This window comes from Vidua macroura, chromosome 28 (genome assembly GCF_024509145.1).
Source record: "Vidua macroura isolate BioBank_ID:100142 chromosome 28, ASM2450914v1, whole genome shotgun sequence".
In the NCBI taxonomy this organism is placed as follows: domain Eukaryota; kingdom Metazoa; phylum Chordata; class Aves; order Passeriformes; family Viduidae; genus Vidua; species Vidua macroura.
The window spans coordinates 9,451-35,582 of NC_071598.1; positions in this window are offsets into that span (position 1 = coordinate 9,451).

Below are 26,132 nucleotides of genomic sequence, written 5' to 3' on the forward strand. Positions count from 1 at the left end.
CTTGGCCTTGACTGCAGCTATCTGCCTGGACTGCCTAATAATAGACAAAGAACAGTGCTGTAACATAGTCACCATGTATGCTTCCCCTGCAAATACAAACAGCGACTGACCTTCTCAGGGAAAACCCCCTGACCCAGGAGGGGCGCTCTGCCACAGATCTTAAATGTCTGCATCTGAAAGAAAGTTAGGAGAAAATTCAAACAACTGTAGGATAACTTAACAGGTCCCAGCATCCTGTGTGAATCTAGGAATACCATCTAGAATACAACTACATCCCCCATTCCAAATTGCAGGTCTCCAGGACTTGTGCAATTACACCAGGCTATGCAGCAGGACAGAGCAGCTCCGGGACAAATATGTGCAGACACCCGTGACACAGGACGGGACACGACAAACGAGGGGACGCCACGAGGAGAAAAATCTCTTGGCGAGAAAAATGCCCGCGAGGACAGAGAGATTGCGGAACGAGATGACCTAGGGGAGACGGACGGCTCGGAGCCGATGAGGCTCAAAGAACCCTGCAGGAAGAAGATGCTAAGAAAACGATGTCTTCCGAGAACTGCACAAGCGGATGCCTGAAAAGCCTACGGTAAGAATGAGCTACCTAGCTCGGCGTTCTCACGAGTCCTAAGCCGCTATAATGGATCCTTGGGGCGTGCGGCTGTCGCTACCGCTCAGAACGAGACCTTAAAAGACATCCGACCGGATGCTTCTAAAGACAGATACCACTGCGATGCCTGTCGGGACTCCCGAGTCAAAAGGCCTGTGGCGTTGGGGCCGGGCCGAGGAACGCAAAGATCACAGATGCCAAGATGACCCTCAGACAGCTAAGGTAAAAAAAGACAAGTGACGTGACAGACCCAAACAACACAGAATGCACAAGAGACAAGTGACACGACCCACACCGGAACTGCTCTGCCCTGCGCACCTCAGCGCTGAGATCAAAAGAGACGCTTTCCCTTTAGGTGGCCTAAGGAGACACTTCTTAGACATCCCCATCTCCAAAGCAGACTCAAAAATCCCTTCCGGGCAGTCCCAAGCCAGCACCCCGCTTCCCTCCCCTCAGTGGGTCGTAGCCCTCGACTTATCTTGCACACTTCTGGGCGTGCAAATCCCTGTCGAGTGCAAAAGAAGGCCACCTCCCCGTCTGGGAAGTTCCAGCTGTCACCAGGCTCTTATCTCTTCGTCTGCCGAGACAAAGAAAAGGAAACATCAGTGCACAATCTTAACAGCACATGGGCTAAAACCTGACAATTCTGCTACTCACCTTCTCCTAAGAGAGCCCTGGCGTTCGGGCCGCACGCTTCGGCCGTGCTCCGAGGCCGACGCTGCCGTCACGAGGTACGCCTAGGTTAAGTGGAGACAAGGTGACTGGGCACGGCTGAAACTGGAGTGGACCCCCGCTCCTCCTCCCTACCTCCCCGACTCACCGCAGCTCCTCGGCCGTTCCCGTGAGCTACCCAGACGGGACCTTGAAATACAAGATGCGTGGGCTTCATCACGGGGTCCCGTCATACTTCCGGAGGGCTCGCGAGTGCAGGAAACCCGGTCCGTCCGCCACCTGATGACATGGGCTTAGCGTACGCCGAGTGGATGGCCTAAAGCACGCAAATGAGAACGGATGGTTAGAGGTGCACCAGAAACTGAGACCTGTGCGAGAACAACTGCTTCTGTCCACTGCTCACCTGGCACACTTGGCCTTGGCTGCAGCTATCTGCCTGGACTTCCTAATAATAAAGACAAAGAACAGTGCTGTAACATAGTCACCATTTATGCTTCCCCTGCAAACACAAACAGCGACTGACCTTCTCAGGGAAAACCCCCTGACCCAGGAGGGGCGCTCTGCCACAGATCTTAAATGTCTGCATCTGAAAGAAAGTTAGGAGAAAATTCAAACAACTGTAGGATAACTTAACAGGTCCAAGCATCCTGTGTGAATCTAGGAATACCATCTAGAATACAACTACATCCCCCATTCCAAATTGCAGGTCTCCATGACTTGTGCAATTACACCAGGCTATGCAGCAGGACAGAGCAGCTCCGGGACAAATATGTGCAGACACCCGTGACACAGGACAGGACACGACAAACGAGGGGACGCCACGAGGAGAAAAATCTCTTGGCGAGAAAAATGCCCGCGAGGACAGAGAGATTGCGGAACGAGATGACCTAGGGGAGACGGACGGCTCGGAGCCGATGAGGCTCAAAGAACCCTGCAGGAAGAAGATGCTAAGAAAACGATGTCTTCCGAGAACTGCACAAGCGGATGCCTGAAAAGCCTACGGTAAGAATGAGCTACCTAGCTCGGCGTTCTCACGAGTCCTAAGCCGCTATAATGGATCCTTGGGGCGTGCGGCTGTCGCTACCGCTCAGAACGAGACCTTAAAAGACATCCGACCGGATGCTTCTAAAGACAGATACCACTGCGATGCCTGTCGGGACTCCCGAGTCAAAAGGCCTGTGGCGTTGGGGCCGGGCCGAGGAACGCAAAGATCACAGATGCCAAGATGACCCTCAGACAGCTAAGGTAAAAAAAGACAAGTGACGTGACAGACCCAAACAACACAGAATGCACAAGAGACAAGTGACACGACCCACACCGGAACTGCTCTGCCCTGCGCACCTCAGCGCTGAGATCAAAAGAGACGCTTTCCCTTTAGGTGGCCTAAGGAGACACTTCTTAGACATCCCCATCTCCAAAGCAGACTCAAAAATCCCTTCCGGGCAGTCCCAAGCCAGCACACCGCTTCCCTCCCCTCAGTGGGTCGTAGCCCTCGACTTATCTTGCACACTTCTGGGCGTGCAAATCCCTGTCGAGTGCAAAAGAAGGCCACCTCCCCGTCTGGGAAGTTCCAGCTGTCACCAGGCTCTTATCTCTTCGTCTGCCGAGACAAAGAAAAGGAAACATCAGTGCACAATCTTAACAGCACATGGGCTAAAACCTGACAATTCTGCTACTCACCTTCTCCTAAGAGAGCCCTGGCGTTCGGGCCGCACGCTTCGGCCGTGCTCCGAGGCCGACGCTGCCGTCACGAGGTACGCCTAGGTTAAGTGGAGACAAGGTGACTGGGCACGGCTGAAACTGGAGTGGACCCCCGCTCCTCCTCCCTACCTCCCCGACTCACCGCAGCTCCTCGGCCGTTCCCGTGAGCTACCCAGACGGGACCTTGAAATACAAGATGCGTGGGCTTCATCACGGGGTCCCGTCATACTTCCGGAGGGCTCACGAGTGCAGGAAACCCGGTCCGTCCGCCACCTGATGACATGGGCTTAGCGTACGCCGAGTGGATGGCCTAAAGCACGCAAATGAGAACGGATGGTTAGAGGTGCACCAGAAACTGAGACCTGTGCGAGAACAACTGCTTCTGTCCACTGCTCACCTGGCACACTTGGCCTTGGCTGCAGCTATCTGCCTGGACTTCCTAATAATAAAGACAAAGAACAGTGCTGTAACATAGTCACCATTTATGCTTCCCCTGCAAACACAAACAGCGACTGACCTTCTCAGGGAAAACCCCCTGACCCAGGAGGGGCGCTCTGCCACAGATCTTAAATGTCTGCATCTGAAAGAAAGTTAGGAGAAAATTCAAACAACTGTAGGATAACTTAACAGGTCCCAGCATCCTGTGTGAATCTAGGAATACCATCTAGAATACAACTACATCCCCCATTCCAAATTGCAGGTCTCCAGGACTTGTGCAATTACACCAGGCTATGCAGCAGGACAGAGCAGCTCCGGGACAAATATGTGCAGACACCCGTGACACAGGACAGGACACGACAAACGAGGGGACTCCACGAGGAGAAAAATCTCTTGGCGAGAAAAATGCCCGCGAGGACAGAGAGATTGCGGAACGAGATGACCTAGGTGAGACGGACGGCTCGGAGCCGATGAGGCTCAAAGAACCCTGCAGGAAGAAGATGCTAAGAAAACGATGTCTTCCGAGAACCGCACAAGCGGATGCCTGAAAAGCCTACGGTAAGAATGAGCTACCTAGCTCGGCGTTCTCACGAGTCCTAAGCCGCTATAATGGATCCTTGGGGCGTGCGGCTGTCGCTACCGCTCAGAACGAGACCTTAAAAGACATCCGACCGGATGCTTCTAAAGACAGATACCACTGCGATGCCTGTCGGGACTCCCGAGTCAAAAGGCCTGTGGCGTTGGGGCCGGGCCGAGGAACGCAAAGATCACAGATGCCAAGATGACCCTCAGACAGCTAAGGTAAAAAAAGACAAGTGACGTGACAGACCCAAACAACACAGAATGCACAAGAGACAAGTGACACGACCCACACCGGAACTGCTCTGCCCTGCGCACCTCAGCGCTGAGATCAAAAGAGACGCTTTCCCTTTAGGTGGCCTAAGGAGACACTTCTTAGACATCCCCATCTCCAAAGCAGACTCAAAAATCCCTTCCGGGCAGTCCCAAGCCAGCACCCCGCTTCCCTCCCCTCAGTGGGTCGTAGCCCTCGACTTATCTTGCACACTTCTGGGCGTGCAAATCCCTGTCGAGTGCAAAAGAAGGCCACCTCCCCGTCTGGGAAGTTCCAGCTGTCACCAGGCTCTTATCTCTTCGTCTGCCGAGACAAAGAAAAGGAAACATCAGTGCACAATCTTAACAGCACATGGGCTAAAACCTGACAATTCTGCTACTCACCTTCTCCTAAGAGAGCCCTGGCGTTCGGGCCGCACGCTTCGGCCGTGCTCCGAGGCCGACGCTGCCGTCACGAGGTACGCCTAGGTTAAGTGGAGACAAGGTGACTGGGCACGGCTGAAACTGGAGTGGACCCCCGCTCCTCCTCCCTACCTCCCCGACTCACCGCAGCTCCTCGGCCGTTCCCGTGAGCTACCCAGACGGGACCTTGAAATACAAGATGCGTGGGCTTCATCACGGGGTCCCGTCATACTTCCGGAGGGCTCACGAGTGCAGGAAACCCGGTCCGTCCGCCACCTGATGACATGGGCTTAGCGTACGCCGAGTGGATGGCCTAAAGCACGCAAATGAGAACGGATGGTTAGAGGTGCACCAGAAACTGAGACCTGTGCGAGAACAACTGCTTCTGTCCACTGCTCACCTGGCACACTTGGCCTTGGCTGCAGCTATCTGCCTGGACTTCCTAATAATAAAGACAAAGAACAGTGCTGTAACATAGTCACCATTTATGCTTCCCCTGCAAACACAAACAGCGACTGACCTTCTCAGGGAAAACCCCTTGACCCGGGATTGGGGGCTCTGCTACAGATTTAATCTGCCTGCATCTGAAAGAAAGGTAGGAGTAATGTCAAACGGCTGCAGGATAACTTAACAGCACCAAACATGTCAATCTACGAATACAATCTAGAGCCCAACTACACCCCGCAGCAGAAATTTCAACTCCTGGGACTTGTCCTGTTACAGGCTATGCAGCAGGGCAGAGCAGTTCCGGGACAAATACGTGCAGACACCCGTGACACAGGACAGAACGTGACAAACGAGGGGACGCGACAGGGGGAGAGAGCTCTCGGTGAGAACAATGCCGGCGAGCGCCGGGAGAATGCGGAACGAGATGACCTAGGTGAGATGGACGGCTCGGAGCCGATGAGGCTCAGAGAACCCTGCAGGAACAAGATGCTAACAGAATGATTTCTTAAGAGAACTGCAGAGAGGAATGTTTTACGGTCCGAAGGCTCTAGCTAGCTTTGCATTCTTATCGGTCCTAATCGGCTTTAAGGGATCATTGCGGTGTGTGGCTGTTGACACAGCTCAGAGCAAGACCTTAAAAAACATCTGACTGGATGCTTCTAAAGAGAGATGCAATTCAGATGCCTGTCTGACCTCTGGAATCAAGAGTCCTATTGCACTGGTGCCCGTCCAAGGAATGCGGAGATCACGGATGCCAAAAATGAGGCCAGGGTTTCCGATAGGGCCCTCAAAGGGCTAAGGTAAAAAAGCCATGTGACACGAAATACCCAAACACACAGAATGCACAATAGACAAGTGACACAACACACACCGGAACTGCTCTGCCCTGAGCACTGTGATCAAAAAAAACCCTTTCCCTTTAGATGGCCTAAGTGGATACTTCTTGCACATCCCTGCCACCAAAGCTGATTCAAAAAACGCTCCCAGCGCCTCGCTTTCATCCCCTCTCAAGGTCGTAGCCCTCGACTTATCTCTCGGACATCCGGGGATGAGAATCCACGTCACGTGCGAACGGAGGCCGCCTTGCCTGCTGGGAATTTTCTTACGATCACCGGGCTGTAGTCCCTTGCTCAACTACAATCGAGAACACCAAACATCACTGCGTGATCTTAGCTGTACAACGGACAAAACCCAGCAATTCTGCTACTCACCGTTCTCCTCAGAATGCCCGGCTCCTTGGGCCGCACGCTTTGGCCGTGCTCGGAGGCTGACGCCGTCATCGCAGGGTATGCCTGGGTTGAGAAGAGACAAAGTGACTCGGCATTGCTGAAACCTAAGTGGACCCTGGCTCCCTCTCCCTACCTCGGCGACTCACCGCAACTCCTCGGCCCTTGCCAAAGGCTACCCGGATGGGACCTTGAAATACAAAATTTCAAGGCTTCATCACGGCCCTGAAATACTTCCAGAGGACTCACGAGCACAGGAAACCCGGTCCATCGGCTGGTTGGTGACGGGGGCTTGGCATACTCCGAGTGGATTGCCTAAAGCACACAAACAAGAATGGAGGCTTTAGAGTTGCACCAGAAATTGAGACCTGAGTGAGAACACCTGTTTCTGCAACCGGTCACTGCTCACCTTGACTGCAGAGATACAGATTTAATGCCTAAAAATAAAGACAGAAAACAGTACTGTAACACACAGTCACCATTTATACTTCCACTGCAGAGACAAACGGTGACTGACCTGCTCAGGGGAACCCCCTCTCCAGGGACTGGGGGGGCTCTGCCACAGATTTAATCCACCTGCATCTGAAAGAGAGTTAGGACAAAAGTCAAATGGTTGCAAGATAACTTAACAGCTGCAAACACCTTATGCCAATCTAGGAATACCATCTAGAGTCCAACTACACCCTGCACTGCAAATTTCAAGTCCCCAGAACTTATCCTATTACACCAGGCTATGCAGCAGGGCAGAACAGCTCTGGGACAAATATGTGCAGACACCCGTGACACAGGACGGGACAAACAAGGGGACGCTAAACACAAACAACACGTTATGACACAAACAACACGTTATGATACGAACGGCGTGACACAAGGATGATAACTTCCTGGCAAGAAGAATAATGGCGAGGAGCGAGAGGATGCCAAAAGAGATGACCGATGCTCTGGCAGTGGTGGATGGAGGAGGCTCTAAGGAGCAGAAGAGCTCCTGGAGAAGACTGGAACAGAGTGACCCGTTAAAAGAACTGTTGGTCACAATGATCAGGATGGCTGTGAGACAATGCTACGTTTAGAATGCTTTCCATATCCATACAATCTGGTAAGCCCCAGGATGTTACAGCTCGTGGCTGGAAAGGATGGATGGTGATACGGCCGGGAAGGAGGCCTCAAAAGACGTCCGACTCGATGCTTTGGAGATGCGACCGAGAGAGACGGCCGAGCCCGCCGGTAAAAGAACGAACGATATCGGCGTCGTGCCGAGAAGTGCGAGCGTTCGAGAACCCAGAGATGCTGGCTGATGCTTGTGTTAAGGCCCTTGAGGGGAAAAGGCAGGGATATCTGATCCAAGGGACCCCAAAGACACACCAGATAACACGGTACACGGGACAACACAACACGGACCGGAACTGTTCTGCACTGCACACCCTACAGCTGCAATCAAAAGTAGAGCCTCTCCCTTTAGCTGTCCTAAGAGGCCCCTTAGAAGATATCCCTTTATCCTCTGCTAGTTTTCAAATCTATCCCAGGAATTTCCAATCCACTACTCCCATCTCCAGGCTGTGGCCCCGACTTATCTTTTGGGTGATGGGTGATGTGAATCCAGGTTGGACCTGAAATGAGTCTACCTCGGAGGGCCGTGTGATCGCCTGTTAGCCTCTTAGTCGGTTACAATAAAGAACAGCAAAATCAATGCATGAGTTTAGTGTTACGTGGGCCAAATCCCAGCAAGTCAGCTACTTATCCTCTTCTGAGCGTGCCTGGGTCCTCAAGTCTCCAGCTTCATCCTGAGTCCAAGGCTATGGCTGTTATTATGAGTGGCACCTGGATTAGAGAGAGGCAAAGTTACATGGCATTTCTGTGAGTGCAGTGGATGAGCTCGTGTGCTGTACGACGCACAAATGCCTCTGCTATGCTTGTGAAAAGCCTTGGGGGGGTCCTCAAATAGACACCATTTCTCACCCTGCTACCTTCAAAACCCCCCACAATAACTCCTAACCGGGCACCCTGCTCACTCTCCCTCTCCTAGTCACAATCCTCAACTCATCTGAAGCCTCAATCTCAAACATCATCTTTGACACAGGGCAGATACCTTTTGTGACACAATGAATCTGCTGAAAAAATGTTGTACTTGACACAACCTGGAGTTGCAGGAAGTTGGACTCCTCCTAAAAAAAAAACCAAAAAAACAACAAAACAAAATCATAAATTACAAAACCACCTTACCACCCCTGAATGCAAAACCCAAATCATGAACTTAAATACTCCCTGTATTCAACGTTGTTTTCTTCACAGTCTCTTCAAAGCCTCTGTTGCTTTAGATGCCCAAAAGCACCTGCTGAAAACAACCTGAGATAAGCTGAAAGAGCCTCTTCACCAAAATGAGAGGAGAGCTCTTACCCCAGCAGATTCCAGAGAGGGAATGAAGGCCCCTGGTAAAGGCTGGGGTTAATATACCCCTGATTGGGCCCGCCTCTCGTTCCCACAATGCCTGGGAAAGGAGAGGGGCAAATCCCACCGGGTATAAAAGCCCTCAGAGTGGCTGCAGCTGTTTGGCTCCTCTGACTTGAATTCGAGGGGAGTAAAGGGCTTGCTACAGAAGAAAACTCTCCAGGGAAATGACAGCACTTTCTTTTTTGCTACAACTACTTGGAACAAAAGGGCAGAAAGCTGGTAAGAAATAAACTTTGTTTATTTGAAAATAAAAAAGAAATAAAACTTTGTTTTTAGGCAGCATAGCTAGATAAGTTGGGTAATTTGCTGTTAACTTATATAATTATTCCTCAGTGACTACTAAGTAGTACTCCACTTGTGACTAAGTAGGGTGGAGAAGAATACTAATTATATGAACAGTCTGTCTCCTTGGGACTACTACCTAGGGCTATCTACATGATAAATAAAAATAAGAAAAATAATAGCCTCCCAGGCAGCATAAAGATTAAGTACATGCCAGGCTTGCCCTGCTCTGAGATATTTAGTCCTAGGGTGCAGAAAGAAGTGCCCTGAAAGGTAGTTTTAAACCCTTAAAATGCTGAAAAAGACAGAGCCTCCTTCAAGTGAAGCCTTTAACAGGAGGAAATGGGGCAGTTACCTCCGCTGAAACTGATACAATGGCAAATGAATGTCTTCTGCCCTTTAATTCAATCCCCGAGAATATTGGGAAAAGAGGGGTTTTCCTCACTTTAAATCTCTCCAGTGATGAAGAAAGAGGGATTTTCCCCTCAATCCAAACCCTTAACAAGGAGGGACAGCTGGGCTTTCCCCTCAATTTAAGCCTTAGGACAACACAAAGGGTTACCCTTAATTCAAATGCAGTTACCCTTAATTCAAACCCATAAAAAACATTATCAAGGTTTTCCCCTTCTATTTAATCTGGAAAATAATGGAAAATGGGGATTCCCTGTCAATTAACACCCCTAACAGCATAGAAAAGGCAGGGATTCTTTCCACTGAGACCATTAAAATTGCAGGGAAAGTGGATTCCCTCACGATTTGAACACAAGAAATAATGGAAAAGGAAGCTTTTTCTCTCCATTTAAACTCCTTTTCTCCTACTAAGCCCTCTCTTTTCTGGGACTGCTGTGGAAGGTCTGGGGGTTCTAGGGAAGGGCTGACACAATAAAAGGGGAAAGCTGAAAGCTCTCCCCTGGAACCCCACATGCTGCCTGGCCTGCTCAGGTGCTGACCCTTGGCAAGAGGGCTCTTCCCTTGGCATTTTCTCAAAGGGATGCTCCGTGCCCAGGTGGGTCTGGCTGCTCCCCAGTCCCTGCTGGATGTTCCAACCATAGTTCCTGGAGGAACGCTTGGAATAGCCCTGTTAGGCCCTCTAGACTAGCAGCTCCCTATGCAGGTGTGCCCAGGTAACCGTCTGAAAGCGGCTTGTCACACGGGGGGCTGCGACACTTTGGAGTGGGGGATGAGGTGAAGAAAGGTCCTGTGGGGAGTTCCCTCCCCCACGCAGCCCTTTGTCTGCCCCTTAAACAATGGGGTGTCAGACTTTGCTTTCCAAGGAAATTAACAGTCTTTCCTCTCTGTGTGCCCCTAGCCAAACAGGAATTGCATCCAAAATTGCAGACAGCGAACGATTTCTCCCAGACCACAGATGCCAACACCAAGAACTCTTGCTGACCTCGGGGTGAAGCACACCACCAGTGAACAGACATCAATACACGGTGAGAGAGAGTTTGGTTTTACAGGGAAAAGGATCAGCGATTGGGTCCAGAGGTCAGTGGCCCCAAATGACATTATGCAACCTCAAGGTCCGAACGGTGCAAGATTTACAAGGGAGCAAAACTGCACCCACCGAAAATTCGGGCTGCCCTGGCAGTGACAAGAACCTCCTGCAAACTAGCATAAAAATCGGGAGTGGTGGTTTTTGTTTCACAGGGAAAAGAGCTGGGGATAAAGTTCAAGGGGCCTGTGGCTCTGAATAGGCGGTTCCCTCCACAAATCTCAATAAGGCAGGCTGAGTCCCACACCCAAATTGTCACCACCAAGAATTTCTGCTGCCCTGACAGTCCCAAGGGAACCCTGCAAACTGACATCAGGAACCTGGGCTGGCCACTTTTATTTCCCAAGGAAAAAGGCTGATCTTTGCTTCCGGGGCCTGTGGCCCTGAAGTGGCCGGACACCTCCAAAAATCCAAACGATCGAAGATGTGTCGCAGACCCAAGCTGCCCCCAGCTCAAACCTGTGCTGCCCTGACAGTCCCAAGGGAACCCTACAAACTGACATCAGGAACCTGGGCTGGTCACTTTTCTTTCCCAGGGAAAAGGACCGGTCTGTGTCTACAGGGGCCTGTGTCCCTGACTGGTCGGACACCTCCAAAAATCCAAACGATCGAAGATGTGTCGCAGACCCAAGCTGCCCCCAGCTCAAACCTGTGCTGCCCTGACAGTCCCAAGGGAACCCTACAAACTGACATCAGGAACCTGGGCTGGCCACTTCTCTTTCCCAAGAAAAAAGGCTGATCTTTGCCTCCAGGGGCCTGTAGCCCTGAGTGGCCGGGCACCTCCAAAAATCCAAACGATCGAAGATGTGTTGCAGACCCAAGCTGCCCCCAGCTCAAACCTGAGCTGCCCTGACAGTCCCAAGGGAACCCTACAAACTGACATCAGGAACCTGGGCTGGCTACATTTCTTTCCCAGGGAAAAGGACCAGTCTTTGTCTCCAGGGGCCTGTGGCCCTGAAGTGGCCGGACACCTCCAAAAATCCAAACGATCGAAGATGTGTCGCAGACCCAAGCTGCCCCCAGCTCAAACCTGTGCTGCCCTGACAGTCCCAGGGGAACCCTACAAACTGACATCAGGAACCTGAGCTGGCCACTTTTCTTTCCCAGGGAAAGGGACCAGTCTGTGTCTCCAGGGGACTGTGGCCCTGACAGGCCGGACACCTCCAAAAATCCAAACGATCGAGGATGTGTCACAGACCCAAGCTGCCCCCACCTCAAACCTGTGCTGCCCTGACAGTCCCAAGGGAACCCTACAAACTGACATCAGGAACCTGGGCTGGCCACTTTTCTTTCCCAGGGAAAAGGACCGGTCGGTGTCTCCAGGGACCTGTGGCCCTGAGTGGCCGGACTCCTCCAAAAATCCAAACGATCGAAGATGTGTCGCAGCCCCAAGCTGCCCCCACCTCAAACCTGTGCTGCCCTGACAGTCCCAAGGGAACCCTACAAACTGACATCAGGAACCTGGGCTGGCCACTTTTCTTTCCCAGGGAAAAAGGCTGATCTTTGCCTCCAGGGACCTGTGGCCCTGAAGTGGCCGGACACCTCCTAAACTCCAAACGATCGAAGATGTGTCGCAGACACAAGCTGCCCCCAGCTCAAACCTGTGCTGCCCTGACAGTCCCAAGGGAACCCTACAAACTGACATCAGGAACCTGGGCTGGCTACACTTCTTTCGCAAAGAAAATGGCTATCTTTGCTCCAGGGGCCTGTGGCCCTGAGTGGCCGGACACCTCCAAAAATCCAAACGATCGAAGATGTGTTGCAGACCCAAGCTGCCCCCAGCTCAAACCTGTGCTGCCCTGACAGTCCCAAGGGAACCCTACAAACTAACATCAGGAACCTGGGCTGGCCACTTTTTTTTCCCAGGGAAAAGGACCGGTCTGTGTCTCCAGGGACCTGTAGCCCTGAGTGGCCGGACTCCTCCAAAAACCCAAACGATCGAAGATGTGTCGCAGACCCATGCTGCCCCCACCTCAAACCTGTGCTGCCCTGACAGTGCCAAGGGAACCCTACAAACTGACATCAGGAACCTGGGCTGGCCACTTTTCTTTCCCAAGGAAAAAGGACCGGACTTTGTCTCCAGGGGCCTGTGGCCCTGACGTGGCTGGACACCTCCAAAAATCCAATCGATCGAAGATGTGTCGCAGACCCAAGCTGCCCCCAGCTCAAACCTGTGCTGCCCTGACAGTCCCAAGGGAACCCTACAAACTGACATCAGGAGTCTGAGCTGGCCACTTTTCTTTCCCAAGGAAAAAGGACTGGTCTTTGTCTCCAGGGGCCTGTGGCCCTGAGTGGCCGGACACCTCCAAAAATCCAAACGATCGAAGATGTGTCGCAGACCCAAGCTGCCCCCAGCTCATCCTGTGCTGCCCTGACAGTCCCAAGGGAACCCTACAAACTGACATCAGGAACCTGGGCTGGCCACTTTTCTTTCCCAGGGAAAAGGACCGGTCTTTGCCTCCAGGGGCCTGTGGCCCTGAGTGGCCGGACACCTCCAAAAATCCAAACGATCGAAGATGTGTCGCAGACCCAAGCTGCCCCCAGCTCAAACCTGAGCTGCCCTGACAGTCCCAAGGGAACCCTACAAACTGACATCAGGAACCTGGGCTGGCCACTTTTCTTTCCCAGGAAAAAGGACCGGTCTGTGTCTCCAGGGACCTGTGGCCCTGAGTGGCCGGACACCTCCAAAAATCCAAACGATCGAAGATGTGTCGCAGACCCAAGCTGCACCCACCTCAAACCTGTGCTGCCCTGACAGTCCCAAGGGAACCCTACAAACTGACATCAGGAACCTGGGCTGCCTACATTTCTTTCCCAGGGAAAAGGACCGGTCTTTGTCTCCAGGGGCCTGTGGCCCTGACGTGGCCGGACACCTTCAAAAATCCAAACTATCAAAGATGTGTCGCAGACCCAAGCTGCCCCCACCTCAAACCTATGCTGCCCTGACAGTCCCAAGGGAACCCTACAAACTGACATCAGGAACCTGGGCTGGCCACTTTTCTTTCCCAAGGAAAATAGCTGATCTTTGCCTCCAGGGGCCTGTGGCCCTGAGTGGCCGGACACCTCCAAAAATCCAAACGATCGAAGATGTGTCGCAGACCCAAGCTGCCCCCAGCTCAAACCTGTGCTGCCCTGACAGTGCCAAGGGAACCCTACAAACTGGCATCAGGAACCTGGGCTGGCCACTTTTCTTTCCCAAGGAAAAGAGCTGATCTTTGCCTCCAGGGGCCTGTGGCCCTGAGTGGCCGGACACCTCCGAAAATCCAAACGATCGAAGATGTGTCGCAGACACAAGCTGCCCCCAGCTCAAACCTGTGCTGCCCTGACAGTCCCAAGGGAACCCTACAAACTGACATCAGGAACCTGGGCTGGCCACTTTTCTTTCCCAGGGAAAAAGGCTGATCTTTGCCTCCAGGGGCCTGTGGCCCTGAAGTGGCCGGACACCTCCAAAAATCCAAACGATCGAAGATGTGTCGCAGACCCAAGCTGCCCCCACCTCAAACCTGTGCTGCCCTGACAGTCCCAAGGGAACCCTACAAACTGACATCAGGAACCTGGGCTGGCCACTTTTCTTTCCCAGGGAAAAGGACCGGTCTTTGTCTCCAGGGGCCTGTGGCCCTGAAGTGGCCGGACACCTCCAAACATCCAAACGATCGAAGATGTGTCGCAGACCCAAGCTGCCCCCAGCTCAAACCTGAGCTGCCCTGACAGTCCCAAGGGAACCCTACAAACTGACATCAGGAACCTGGGCTGGCCACTTTTCTTTCCCAGGAAAAAGGACCGGTCTGTGTCTCCAGGGACCTGTGGCCCTGAGTGGCCGGACACCTCCAAAAATCCAAAGGATCGAAGATGTGTCGCAGACCCAAGCTGCACGCAGCTCAAACCTGTGCTGCCCTGACAGTCCCAAGGGAACCCTACAAACTGACATCAGGAACCTGGGCTGCCTACATTTCTTTCCCAGGGAAAAGGACCGGTCTTTGTCTCCAGGGGCCTGTGGCCCTGACGTGGCCGGACACCTTCAAAAATCCAAACTATCAAAGATGTGTCGCAGACCCAAGCTGCCCCCACCTCAAACCTATGCTGCCCTGACAGTCCCAAGGGAACCCTACAAACTGACATCAGGAACCTGGGCTGGCCACTTTTCTTTCCCAAGGAAAATAGCTGATCTTTGCCTCCAGGGGCCTGTGGCCCTGAGTGGCCGGACACCTCCAAAAATCCAAACGATCGAAGATGTGTCGCAGACCCAAGCTGCCCCCAGCTCAAACCTGTGCTGCCCTGACAGTCCCAAGGGAACCCTACAAACTGACATCAGGAACCTGGGCTGGCCACTTTTCTTTCCCAAGGAAAAGAGCTGATCTTTGTGTCCAGGGGCCTGTGGCCCTGAGTGGCCGGACACCTCCGAAAATCCAAACGATCGAAGATGTGTCACAGACACAAGCTGCCCCCAGCTCAAACCTGTGCTGCCCTGACAGTCCCAAGGGAACCCTACAAACTGACATCAGGAACCTGGGCTGGCCACTTTTCTTTCCCAGGGAAAAAGGCTGATCTTTGCCTCCAGGGGCCTGTGGCCCTGAAGTGGCCGGACACCTCCAAAAATCCAAACGATCGAAGATGTGTCGCAGACCCAAGCTGCCCCCAGCTCAAACCTGTGCTGCCCTGACAGTCCCAAGGGAACCCTACAAACTGACATCAGGAACCTGGGCTGGCCACTTTTCTTTCCCAGGGAAAAGGACCGGTCTTTGTCTCCAGGGGCCTGTGGCCCTGAGTGGCCGGACACCTCCAAAAATCCAAACGATCGAAGATGTGTCGCAGACCCAAGCTGCCCCCAGCTCAAACCTGAGCTGCCCTGACAGTCCCAAGGGAACCCTACAAACTGACATCAGGAACCTGGGCTGGCCACTTTTCTTTCCCAGGAAAAAGGACCGGTCTGTGTCTCCAGGGACCTGTGGCCCTGAGTGGCCGGACACCTCCAAAAATCCAAAGGATCGAAGATGTGTCGCAGACCCAAGCTGCACGCAGCTCAAACCTGTGCTGCCCTGACAGTCCCAAGGGAACCCTACAAACTGACATCAGGAACCTGGGCTGCCTACATTTCTTTCCCAGGGAAAAGGACCGGTCTTTGTCTCCAGGGGCCTGTGGCCCTGACGTGGCCGGACACCTTCAAAAATCCAAACTATCAAAGATGTGTCGCAGACCCAAGCTGCCCCCACCTCAAACCTATGCTGCCCTGACAGTCCCAAGGGAACCCTACAAACTGACATCAGGAACCTGGGCTGGCCACTTTTCTTTCCCAAGGAAAATAGCTGATCTTTGCCTCCAGGGGCCTGTGGACCTGAGTGGCCGGACACCTCCAAAAATCCAAACGATCGAAGATGTGTCGCAGACCCAAGCTGCCCCCAGCTCAAACCTGTGCTGCCCTGACAGTCCCAAGGGAACCCTACAAACTGACATCAGGAACCTGGGCTGGCCACTTTTCTTTCCCAAGGAAAAGAGCTGATCTTTGCCTCGAGGGGCCTGTGGCCCTGAGTGACCGGACACCTCCGAAAATCCAAACGATCGAAGATGTGTCGCAGACACAAGCTGCCCCCAGCTCAAACCTGTGCTGCCCTGACAGTCCCAAGGGAACCCTACAAACTGACATCAGGAACCTGGGCTGGCCACTTTTCTTTCCCAGGGAAAAAGGCTGATCTTTGCCTCCAGGGGCCTGTGGCCCTGAAGTGGCCGGACACCTCCAAAAATCCAAACGATCGAAGATGTGTCGCAGACCCAAGCTGCCCCCAGCTCAAACCTGTGCTGCCCTGACAGTCCCAAGGGAACCCTACAAACTGACATCAGGAACCTGGGCTGGCCACTTTTCTTTCCCAGGGAAAAGGACCGGTCTTTGTCTCCAGGGGCCTGTGGCCCTGAAGTGGCCGGACACCTCCAAAAATCCAAACGATCGAAGATGTGTCGCAGACCCAAGCTGCCCCCAGCTCAAACCTCTGCTGCCCTGACAGTCCCAAGGGAACCCTACAAACTGACATCAGGAACCTGGGCTGGCCACTTTTCTTTCCCAAGGAAAATAGCTGATCTTTGCCTCCAGGGGCCTGTGGCCCTGAGTGGCCGGACACCTCCAAAAATCCAAACGATCGAAGATGTGTCGCAGACCCAAGCTGCCCCCAGCTCAAACCTGTGCTGCCCTGACAGTCCCAAGGGAACCCTACAAACTGACATCAGGAACCTGGGCTGGCCACTTTTCTTTCCCAAGGAAAAGAGCTGATCTTTGCCTCCAGGGGCCTGTGGCCCTGAGTGGCCGGACACCTCCGAAAATCCAAACGATCGAAGATGTGTCGCAGACACAAGCTGCCCCCACCTCAAACCTGTGCTGCCCTGACAGTCCCAAGGGAACCCTACAAACTGACATCAGGAACCTGGGCTGGCCACTTTTCTTTCCCAGGGAAAAAGGCTGATCTTTGCCTCCAGGGGCCTGTGGCCCTGAAGTGGCCGGACACCTCCAAAAATCCAAACTATCGAAGATGTGTCGCAGACCCAAGCTGCCCCCAGCTCAAACCTGTGCTGCCCTGACAGTCCCAAGGGAACCCTACAAACTGACATCAGGAACCTGGGCTGGCCACTTTTCTTTCCCAGGGAAAAGGACCGGTCTTTGTCTCCAGGGGCCTGTGGCCCTGAGTGGCCGGACACCTCCAAAAATCCAAACGATCGAAGATGTGTCGCAGACCCAAGCTGCCCCCAGCTCAAACCTGTGCTGCCCTGACAGTCCCAAGGGAACCCTACAAACTGACATCAGGAACCTGGGCTGGCCACTTTTCTTTCCCAGGGAAAAAGGCTGATCTTTGCCTCCAGGGGCCTGTGGCCCTGAAGTGGCCGGACACCTCCAAAAATCCAAACGATCGAAGATGTGTCGCAGACCCAAGCTGCCCCCAGCTCAAACCTGTGCTGCCCTGACAGTCCCAAGGGAACCCTACAAACTGACATCAGGAACCTGGGCTGGCCACTTTTCTTTCCCAGGGAAAAGGACTGGTCTTTGTCTCCAGGGGCCTGTGGCCCTGAAGTGGCCGGACACCTCCAAAAATCCAAACGATCGAAGATGTGTCGCAGACCCAAGCTGCCCCCAGCTCAAACCTGAGCTGCCCTGACAGTCCCAAGGGAACCCTACAAACTGACATCAGGAACCTGGGCTGGCCACTTTTCTTTCCCAGGAAAAAGGACCGGTCTCTGTCTCCAGGGACCTGTGGCCCTGAGTGGCCGGACACCTCCAAAAATCCAAACGATCGAAGATGTGTCGCAGACCCAAGCTGCCCCCAGCTCAAACCTGTGCTGCCCTGACAGTCCCAAGGGAACCCTACAAACTGACATCAGGAACCTGGGCTGCCTACATTTCTTTCCCAGGGAAAAGGACCGGTCTTTGTCTCCAGGGGCCTGTGGCCCTGACGTGGCCGGACACCTTCAAAAATCCAAACTATCAAAGATGTGTCGCAGACCCAAGCTGCCCCCACCTCAAACCTATGCTGCCCTGACAGTCCCAAGGGAACCCTACAAACTGACATCAGGAACCTGGGCTGGCCACTTTTCTTTCCCAAGGAAAATAGCTGATCTTTGCCTCCAGGGGCCTGTGGCCCTGAGTGGCCGGACACCTCCAAAAATCCAAACGATCGAAGATGTGTCGCAGACCCAAGCTGCCCCCAGCTCAAACCTGTGCTGCCCTGACAGTCCCAAGGGAACCCTACAAACTGACATCAGGAACCTGGGCTGGCCACTTTTCTTTCCCAAGGAAAAGAGCTGATCTTTGCCTCCAGGGGCCTGTGGCCCTGAGTGGCCGGACACCTCCGAAAATCCAAACGATCGAAGATGTGTCGCAGACACAAGCTGCCCCCAGCTCAAACCTGTGCTGCCCTGACAGTCCCAAGGGAACCCTACAAACTGACATCAGGAACCTGGGCTGGCCACTTTTCTTTCCCAGGGAAAAAGGCTGATCTTTGCCTCCAGGGGCCTGTGGCCCTGAAGTGGCCGGACACCTCCAAAAATCCAAACGATCGAAGATGTGTCGCAGACCCAAGCTGCCCCCAGCTCAAACCTGTGCTGCCCTGACAGTCCCAAGGGAACCCTACAAACTGACATCAGGAACCTGGGCTGGCCACTTTTCTTTCCCAGGGAAAAGGACCGGTCTTTGTCTCCAGGGGCCTGTGGCCCTGAAGTGGCCGGACACCTCCAAAAATCCAAACGATCGAAGATGTGTCGCAGACCCAAGCTGCCCCCAGCTCAAACCTGAGCTGCCCTGACAGTCCCAAGGGAACCCTACAAACTGACATCAGGAACCTGGGCTGGCCACTTTTCTTTCCCAGGAAAAAGGACCGGTCTGTGTCTCCAGGGACCTGTGGCCCTGAGTGGCCGGACACCTCCAAAAATCCAAACGATCGAAGATGTGTCGCAGACCCAAGCTGCACCCACCTCAAACCTGTGCTGCCCTGACAGTCCCAAGGGAACCCTACAAACTGACATCAGGAACCTGGGCTGCCTACATTTCTTTCCCAGGGAAAAGGACCGGTCTTTGTCTCCAGGGGCCTGTGGCCCTGACGTGGCCGGACACCTTCAAAAATCCAAACTATCAAAGATGTGTCGCAGACCCAAGCTGCCCCCACCTCAAACCTATGCTGCCCTGACAGTCCCAAGGGAACCCTACAAACTGACATCAGGAACCTGGGCTGGCCACTTTTCTCTCCCAAGGAAAATAGCTGATCTTTTCCTCCAGGGGCCTGTGGCCCTGAGTGGCCGGACACCTCCAAAAATCCAAACGATCGAAGATGTGTCGCAGACCCAAGCTGCCCCCAGCTCAAACCTGTGCTGCCCTGACAGTCCCAAGGGAACCCTACAAACTGACATCAGGAACCTGGGCTGGCCACTTTTCTTTCCCAAGGAAAAGAGCTGATCTTTGCCTCCAGGGGCCTGTGGCCCTGAGTGGCCGGACACCTCCGAAAATCCAAACGATCGAAGATGTGTCACAGACACAAGGTGCCCCCAGCTCAAACCTGTGCTGCCCTGACAGTCCCAAGGGAACCCTACAAACTGACATCAGGAACCTGGGCTGGCCACTTTTCTTTCCCAGGGAAAAAGGCTGATCTTTGCCTCCAGGGGCCTGTGGCCCTGAAGTGGCCGGACACCTCCAAAAATCCAAACGATCGAAGATGTGTCGCAGACCCAAGCTGCCCCCAGCTCAAACCTGTGCTGCCCTGACAGTCCCAAGGGAACCCTACAAACTGACATCAGGAACCTGGGCTGGCCACTTTTCTTTCCCAGGGAAAAGGACCGGTCTTTGTCTCCAGGGGCCTGTGGCCCTGAGTGGCCGGACACCTCCAAAAATCCAAACGATCGAAGATGTGTCGCAGACCCAAGCTGCCCCCAGCTCAAACCTGAGCTGCCCTGACAGTCCCAAGGGAACCCTACAAACTGACATCAGGAACCTGGGCTGGCCACTTTTCTTTCCCAGGAAAAAGGACCGGTCTGTGTCTCTAGGGACCTGTGGCCCTGAGTGGCCGGACACCTCCAAAAATCCAAAGGATCGAAGATGTGTCGCAGACCCAAGCTGCACGCAGCTCAAACCTGTGCTGCCCTGACAGTCCCAAGGGAACCCTACAAACTGACATCAGGAACCTGGGCTGCCTACATTTCTTTCCCAGGGAAAAGGACCGGTCTTTGTCTCCAGGGGCCTGTGGCCCTGACGTGGCCGGACACCTTCAAAAATCCAAACTATCCAAGATGTGTCGGAGACCCAAGCTGCCCCCACCTCAAACCTATGCTGCCCTGACAGTCCCAAGGGAACCCTACAAACTGACATCAGGAACCTGGGCTGGCCACTTTTCTTTCCCAAGGAAAATAGCTGATCTTTGCCTCCAGGGGCCTGTGGACCTGAGTGGCCGGACACCTCCAAAAATCCAAACGATCGAAGATGTGTCGCAGACCCAAGCTGCCCCCAGCTCAAACCTGTGCTGCCCTGACAGTCCCAAGGGAACCCTACAAACTGACATCAGGAACCTGGGCTGGCCACTTTTCTTTCCCAAGGAAAAGAGCTGATCTTTGCCTCCAGGGGCCTGTGGCCCTGAGTGGCCGGACACCTCCGAAAATCCAAACGATCGAAGATGTGTCGCAGACACAAGCTGCCCCCAGCTCAAACCTGTGCTGCCCTGACAGTCCCAAGGGAACCCTACAAACTGACATCAGGAACCTGGGCTGGCCACTTTTCTTTCCCAGGGAAAAAGGCTGATCTTTGCCTCCAGGGGCCTGTGGCCCTGAAGTGGCCGGACACCTCCAAAAATCCAAACGATCGAAGATGTGTCGCAGACCCAAGCTGCCCCCAGCTCAAACCTGTGCTGCCCTGACAGTCCCAAGGGAACCCTACAAACTGACATCAGGAACCTGGGCTGGCCACTTTTCTTTCCCAGGGAAAAGGACCGGTCTTTGTCTCCAGGGGCCTGTGGCCCTGAAGTGGCCGGACACCTCCAAAAATCCAAACGATCGAAGATGTGTCGCAGACCCAAGCTGCCCCCACCTCAAACCTGTGCTGCCCTGACAGTCCCAAGGGAACCCTACAAACTGACATCAGGAACCTGGGCTGGCCACTTTTCTTTCCCAGGGAAAAGGACTGGTCTTTGTCTCCAGGGGCCTGTGGCATTGAGTGGCCCGACACCTCCAAAAATCCAAACGATCGAAGATGTGTCGCAGACCCAAGCTGCCCCCACCTCCAACCTGTGCTTTCCTGACAGTCCCAAGGGAACCCTACAAACTGACATCAGGAACCTGGGCTGGCCACTTCTCTTTCCCAAGGAAAAAGGACCGGTCTTTGTCTCCAGGGGCCTGTGGCCCTGAAGTGGCCGGACACCTCCAAAAATCCAAACGATCGAAGATGTGTTGCAGACCCAAGCTGTCCCCAGCTCGAACCTGTGCTGCCCTGACAGTCCCAAGGGAACCCTACAAACTGACATCAGGAACCTGGGCTGGCCACTTTTCTTTCCCAGGGAAAAGGACCGGTCTTTGTCTCCAGGGGCCTGTGGCCCTGACGTGGCCGGACACCTTCAAAAATCCAAACTATCAAAGATGTGTCGCAGACCCAAGCTGCCCCCACCTCAAACCTATGCTGCCCTGACAGTCCCAAGGGAACCCTACAAACTGACATCAGGAACCTGGGCTGGCCACTTTTCTTTCCCAAGGAAAATAGCTGATCTTTGCCTCCAGGGGCCTGTGGCCCTGAGTGGCCGGACACCTCCAAAAATCCAAACGATCGAAGATGTGTCGCAGACCCAAGCTGCCCCCACCTCAAACCTGTGCTGCCCTGACAGTCCCAAGGGAACCCTACAAACTGACATCAGGAACCTGGGCTGGCCACTTTTCTTTCCCAAGGAAAAGAGCTGATCTTTGCCTCCAGGGGCCTGTGGCCCTGAGTGGCCGGACACCTCCGAAAATCCAAACGATCGAAGATGTGTCGCAGACACAAGCTGCCCCCAGCTCAAACCTGTGCTGCCCTGACAGTCCCAAGGGAACCCTACAAACTGACATCAGGAACCTGGGCTGGCCACTTTTCTTTCCCAGGGAAAAAGGCCGATCTTTGCCTCCAGGGGCCTGTGGCCCTGAAGTGGCCGGACACCTCCAAAAATCCAAACGATCGAAGATGTGTCGCAGACCCAAGCTGCCCCCAGCTCAAACCTGTGCTGCCCTGACAGTCCCAAGGGAACCCTACAAACTGACATCAGGAACCTGGGCTGGCCACTTTTCTTTCCCAGGGAAAAGGACCGGTCTTTGTGTCCAGGGGCCTGTGGCCCTGAGTGGCCGGACACCTCCAAAAATCCAAACGATCGAAGATGTGTCGCAGACCCAAGCTGCCCCCAGCTCAAACCTGAGCTGCCCTGACAGTCCCAAGGGAACCCTACAAACTGACATCAGGAACCTGGGCTGGCCACTTTTCTTTCCCAGGAAAAAGGACCGGTCTGTGTCTCCAGGGACCTGTGGCCCTGAGTGGCCGGACACCTCCAAAAATCCAAAGGATCGAAGATGTGTCGCAGACCCAAGCTGCACGCAGCTCAAACCTGTGCTGCCCTGACAGTCCCAAGGGAACCCTACAAACTGACATCAGGAACCTGGGCTGCCTACATTTCTTTCCCAGGGAAAAGGACCGGTCTTTGTCTCCAGGGGCCTGTGGCCCTGACGTGGCCGGACACCTTCAAAAATCCAAACGATCGAAGATGTGTCGCAGACACAAGCTGCCCCCACCTCAAACCTATGCTGCCCTGACAGTCCCAAGGGAACCCTACAAACTGACATCAGGAACCTGGGCTGGCCACTTTTCTTTCCCAAGGAAAATAGCTGATCTTTGCCTCCAGGGGCCTGTGGACCTGAGTGGCCGGACACCTCCAAAAATCCAAACGATCGAAGATGTGTCGCAGACCCAAGCTGCCCCCAGCTCAAACCTGTGCTGCCCTGACAGTCCTAAGGGAACCCTACAAACTGACATCAGGAACCTGGGCTGGCCACTTTTGTTTCCCAAGGAAAAAGACTGATCTTTGCCTCCAGGGGCCTGTGGCCCTGAGTGGCCGGACACCTCCAAAAATCCAAACGATCGAAGATGTGTCGCAGACCCAAGCTGCCCCCAGCTCAAACCTGTGCTGCCCTGACAGTCCCAAGGGAACCCTACAAACTGATATCAGGAACCTGGGCTGGCCACTTTTCTTTCCCAGGGAAAAAGGCTGATCTTTGCCTCCAGGGGCCTGTGGCCCTGAAGTGGCCGGACACCTCCAAAAATCCAAACGATCGAAGATGTGTCGCAGACCCAAGCTGCCCCCAGCTCAAACCTGTGCTGCCCTGACAGTCCCAAGGGAACCCTACAAACTGACATCAGGAACCTGGGCTGGCCACTTTTCTTTCCCAGGGAAAAGGACCGGTCTTTGTCTCCAGGGGCCTGTGGCCCTGAAGTGGCCGGACACCTCCAAAAATCCAAACGATCGAAGATGTGTCGCAGACCCAAGCTGCCCCCACCTCAAACCTGTGCTGCCCTGACAGTCCCAAGGGAACCCTACAAACTGACATCAGGAACCTGGGCTGGCCACTTTTCTTTCCCAGGGAAAAGGACTGGTCTTTGTCTCCAGGGGCCTGTGGCATTGAGTGGCCCGACACCTCCAAAAATCCAAACGATCGAAGATGTGTCGCAGACCCAAGCTGCCCCCACCTCCAACCTGTGCTGCCCTGACAGTCCCAAGGGAACCCTACAAACTGACATCAGGAACCTGGGCTGGCCACTTCTCTTTCCCAAGGAAAAAGGACCGGTCTTTGTCTCCAGGGGCCTGTGGCCCTGAAGTGGCCGGACACCTCCAAAAATCCAAACGATCGAAGATGTGTCGCAGACCCAAGCTGCACCCAGCTCGAACCTGTGCTGCCCTGACAGTCCCAAGGGAACCCTACAAACTGACATCAGGAACCTGGGCTGGCCACTTTTCTTTCCCAGGGAAAAAGGACCGGTCTTTGTCTCCAGGGGCCTGTGGCCCTGAAGTGGCCGGACACCTCCAAAAATCCAAACGATCGGAGATGTGTCGCAGACCCAAGCTGCCCCCAGCTCAAACCTGTGCTGCCCTGACAGTCCCAAGGGAACCCTACAAACTGACATCAGGAACCTGGGCTGGCCACTTTTCTTTCCCAGGAAAAGGACCGGTCTGTGTCTCCAGGGGCCTGTGGCCCTGAGTGTCCGGACACCTCCAAAAATCCAAACGATCGAAGATGTGTCGCAGACCCAAGCTGCCCCCAGCTCAAACCTGTGCTGCCCTGACAGTCCCAAGGGAACCCTACAAACTGACATCAGGAACCTGGGCTGGCCACTTTTCTTTCCCAATGAAAAAGGCTGATCTTTGCCTCCAGGGGCCTGTGGCCCTGAAGTGGCCGGACACCTCCAAAAATCCAAACGATCGAAGATGTGTCGCAGACCCAAGCTGCCCCCAGCTCAAACCTGTGCTGCCCTGACAGTCCCAAGGGAACTCTACAAACTGACATCAGGAACCTGGGCTGGCCACTTTTCTTTCCCAGGGAAAAGGACCGGTCTTTGTCTCCAGGGGCCTGTGGCCCTGAGTGGCCGGACACCTCCAAAAATCCAAACGATCGAAGATGTGTCGCAGACCCAAGCTGCCCCCAGCTCAAACCTGTGCTGCCCTGACAGTCCCAAGGGAACCCTACAAACTGACATCAGGAACCTGGGCTGGCCACTTTTCTTTCCGAAGGAAAAAGGACCGGCCTTTGTCTCCAGGAGCCTGTGGCCCTGAGTGGCCGGACACCTCCGAAAATCCAAACGATCGAAGATGTGTCGCAGACCCAAGCTGCCCCCAGCTCAAACCTGTGCTGCCCTGACAGTCCCAAGGGAACCCTACAAACTGACATCAGGAACCTGGGCTGGCCACTTTTCTTTCCGTGGGAAAAAGGACCGGATGTTTGTCTCAAGGGGCCTGTGGCCCTGAAGTGGCCGGGCACCTCCAAAAATCCAAACAATCGAAGATGTGTCGCAGACCCAAGCTGCCCCCAGCTCAAACCTGTGCTGCCCTGACAGTCCCAAGGGAACCCTACAAACTGACATCAGGAACCTGGGCTGGCCACTTTTCTTTCCCAAGGAAAAAGTCTGATCTTTGCCTCCAGGGGCCTGTGGCCCTGAGTGTCCGGACACCTCCAAAAATCCAAACGATCGAAGATGTGTCGCAGACCCAAGCTGCCCCCAGCTCAAACCTGTGCTGCCCTGACAGTCCCAAGGGAACCCTACAAACTGACATCAGGAACCTGGGCTGGCCACTTTTCTTTCCGTGGGAAAAAGGACCAGTCTTTGTCTCAAGGGGCCTGTGGCCCTGAAGTGGCCGGACACCTCCAAAAATCCAAACGATCGAAGATGTGTCGCAGACCCAAGCTGCCCCCAGCTCAAACCTGTGCTGCCCTGACAGTCCCAAGGGAACCCTACAAACTGACATCAGGAACCTGGGCTGGCCACTTTTCTTTCCCAGGGAAAAAGGACCGGTCTTTGTCTCCAGGGGCCTGTGGCCCTGAAGTGGCCGGACACCTCCAAAAATCCAAACGATCGGAGATGTGTCGCAGACCCAAGCTGCCCCCAGCTCAAACCTGTGCTGCCCTGACAGTCCCAAGGGAACCCTACAAACTGACATCAGGAACCTGGGCTGGCCACTTTTCTTTCCCAGGAAAAGGACCGGTCTGTGTCTCCAGGGGCCTGTGGCCCTGAGTGTCCGGACACCTCCAAAAATCCAAACGATCAAAGATGTGTCGCAGACCCAAGCTGCCCCCAGCTCAAACCTGTGCTGCCCTGACAGTCCCAAGGGAACCCTACAAACTGACATCAGGAACCCGGGCTGGCCACTTTTCTTTCCCAATGAAAAAGGCTGATCTTTGCCTCCAGGGGCCTGTGGCCCTGAAGTGGCCGGACACCTCCAAAAATCCAAACGATCGAAGATGTGTCGCAGACCCAAGCTGCCCCCAGCTCAAACCTGTGCTGCCCTGACAGTCCCAAGGGAACTCTACAAACTGACATCAGGAA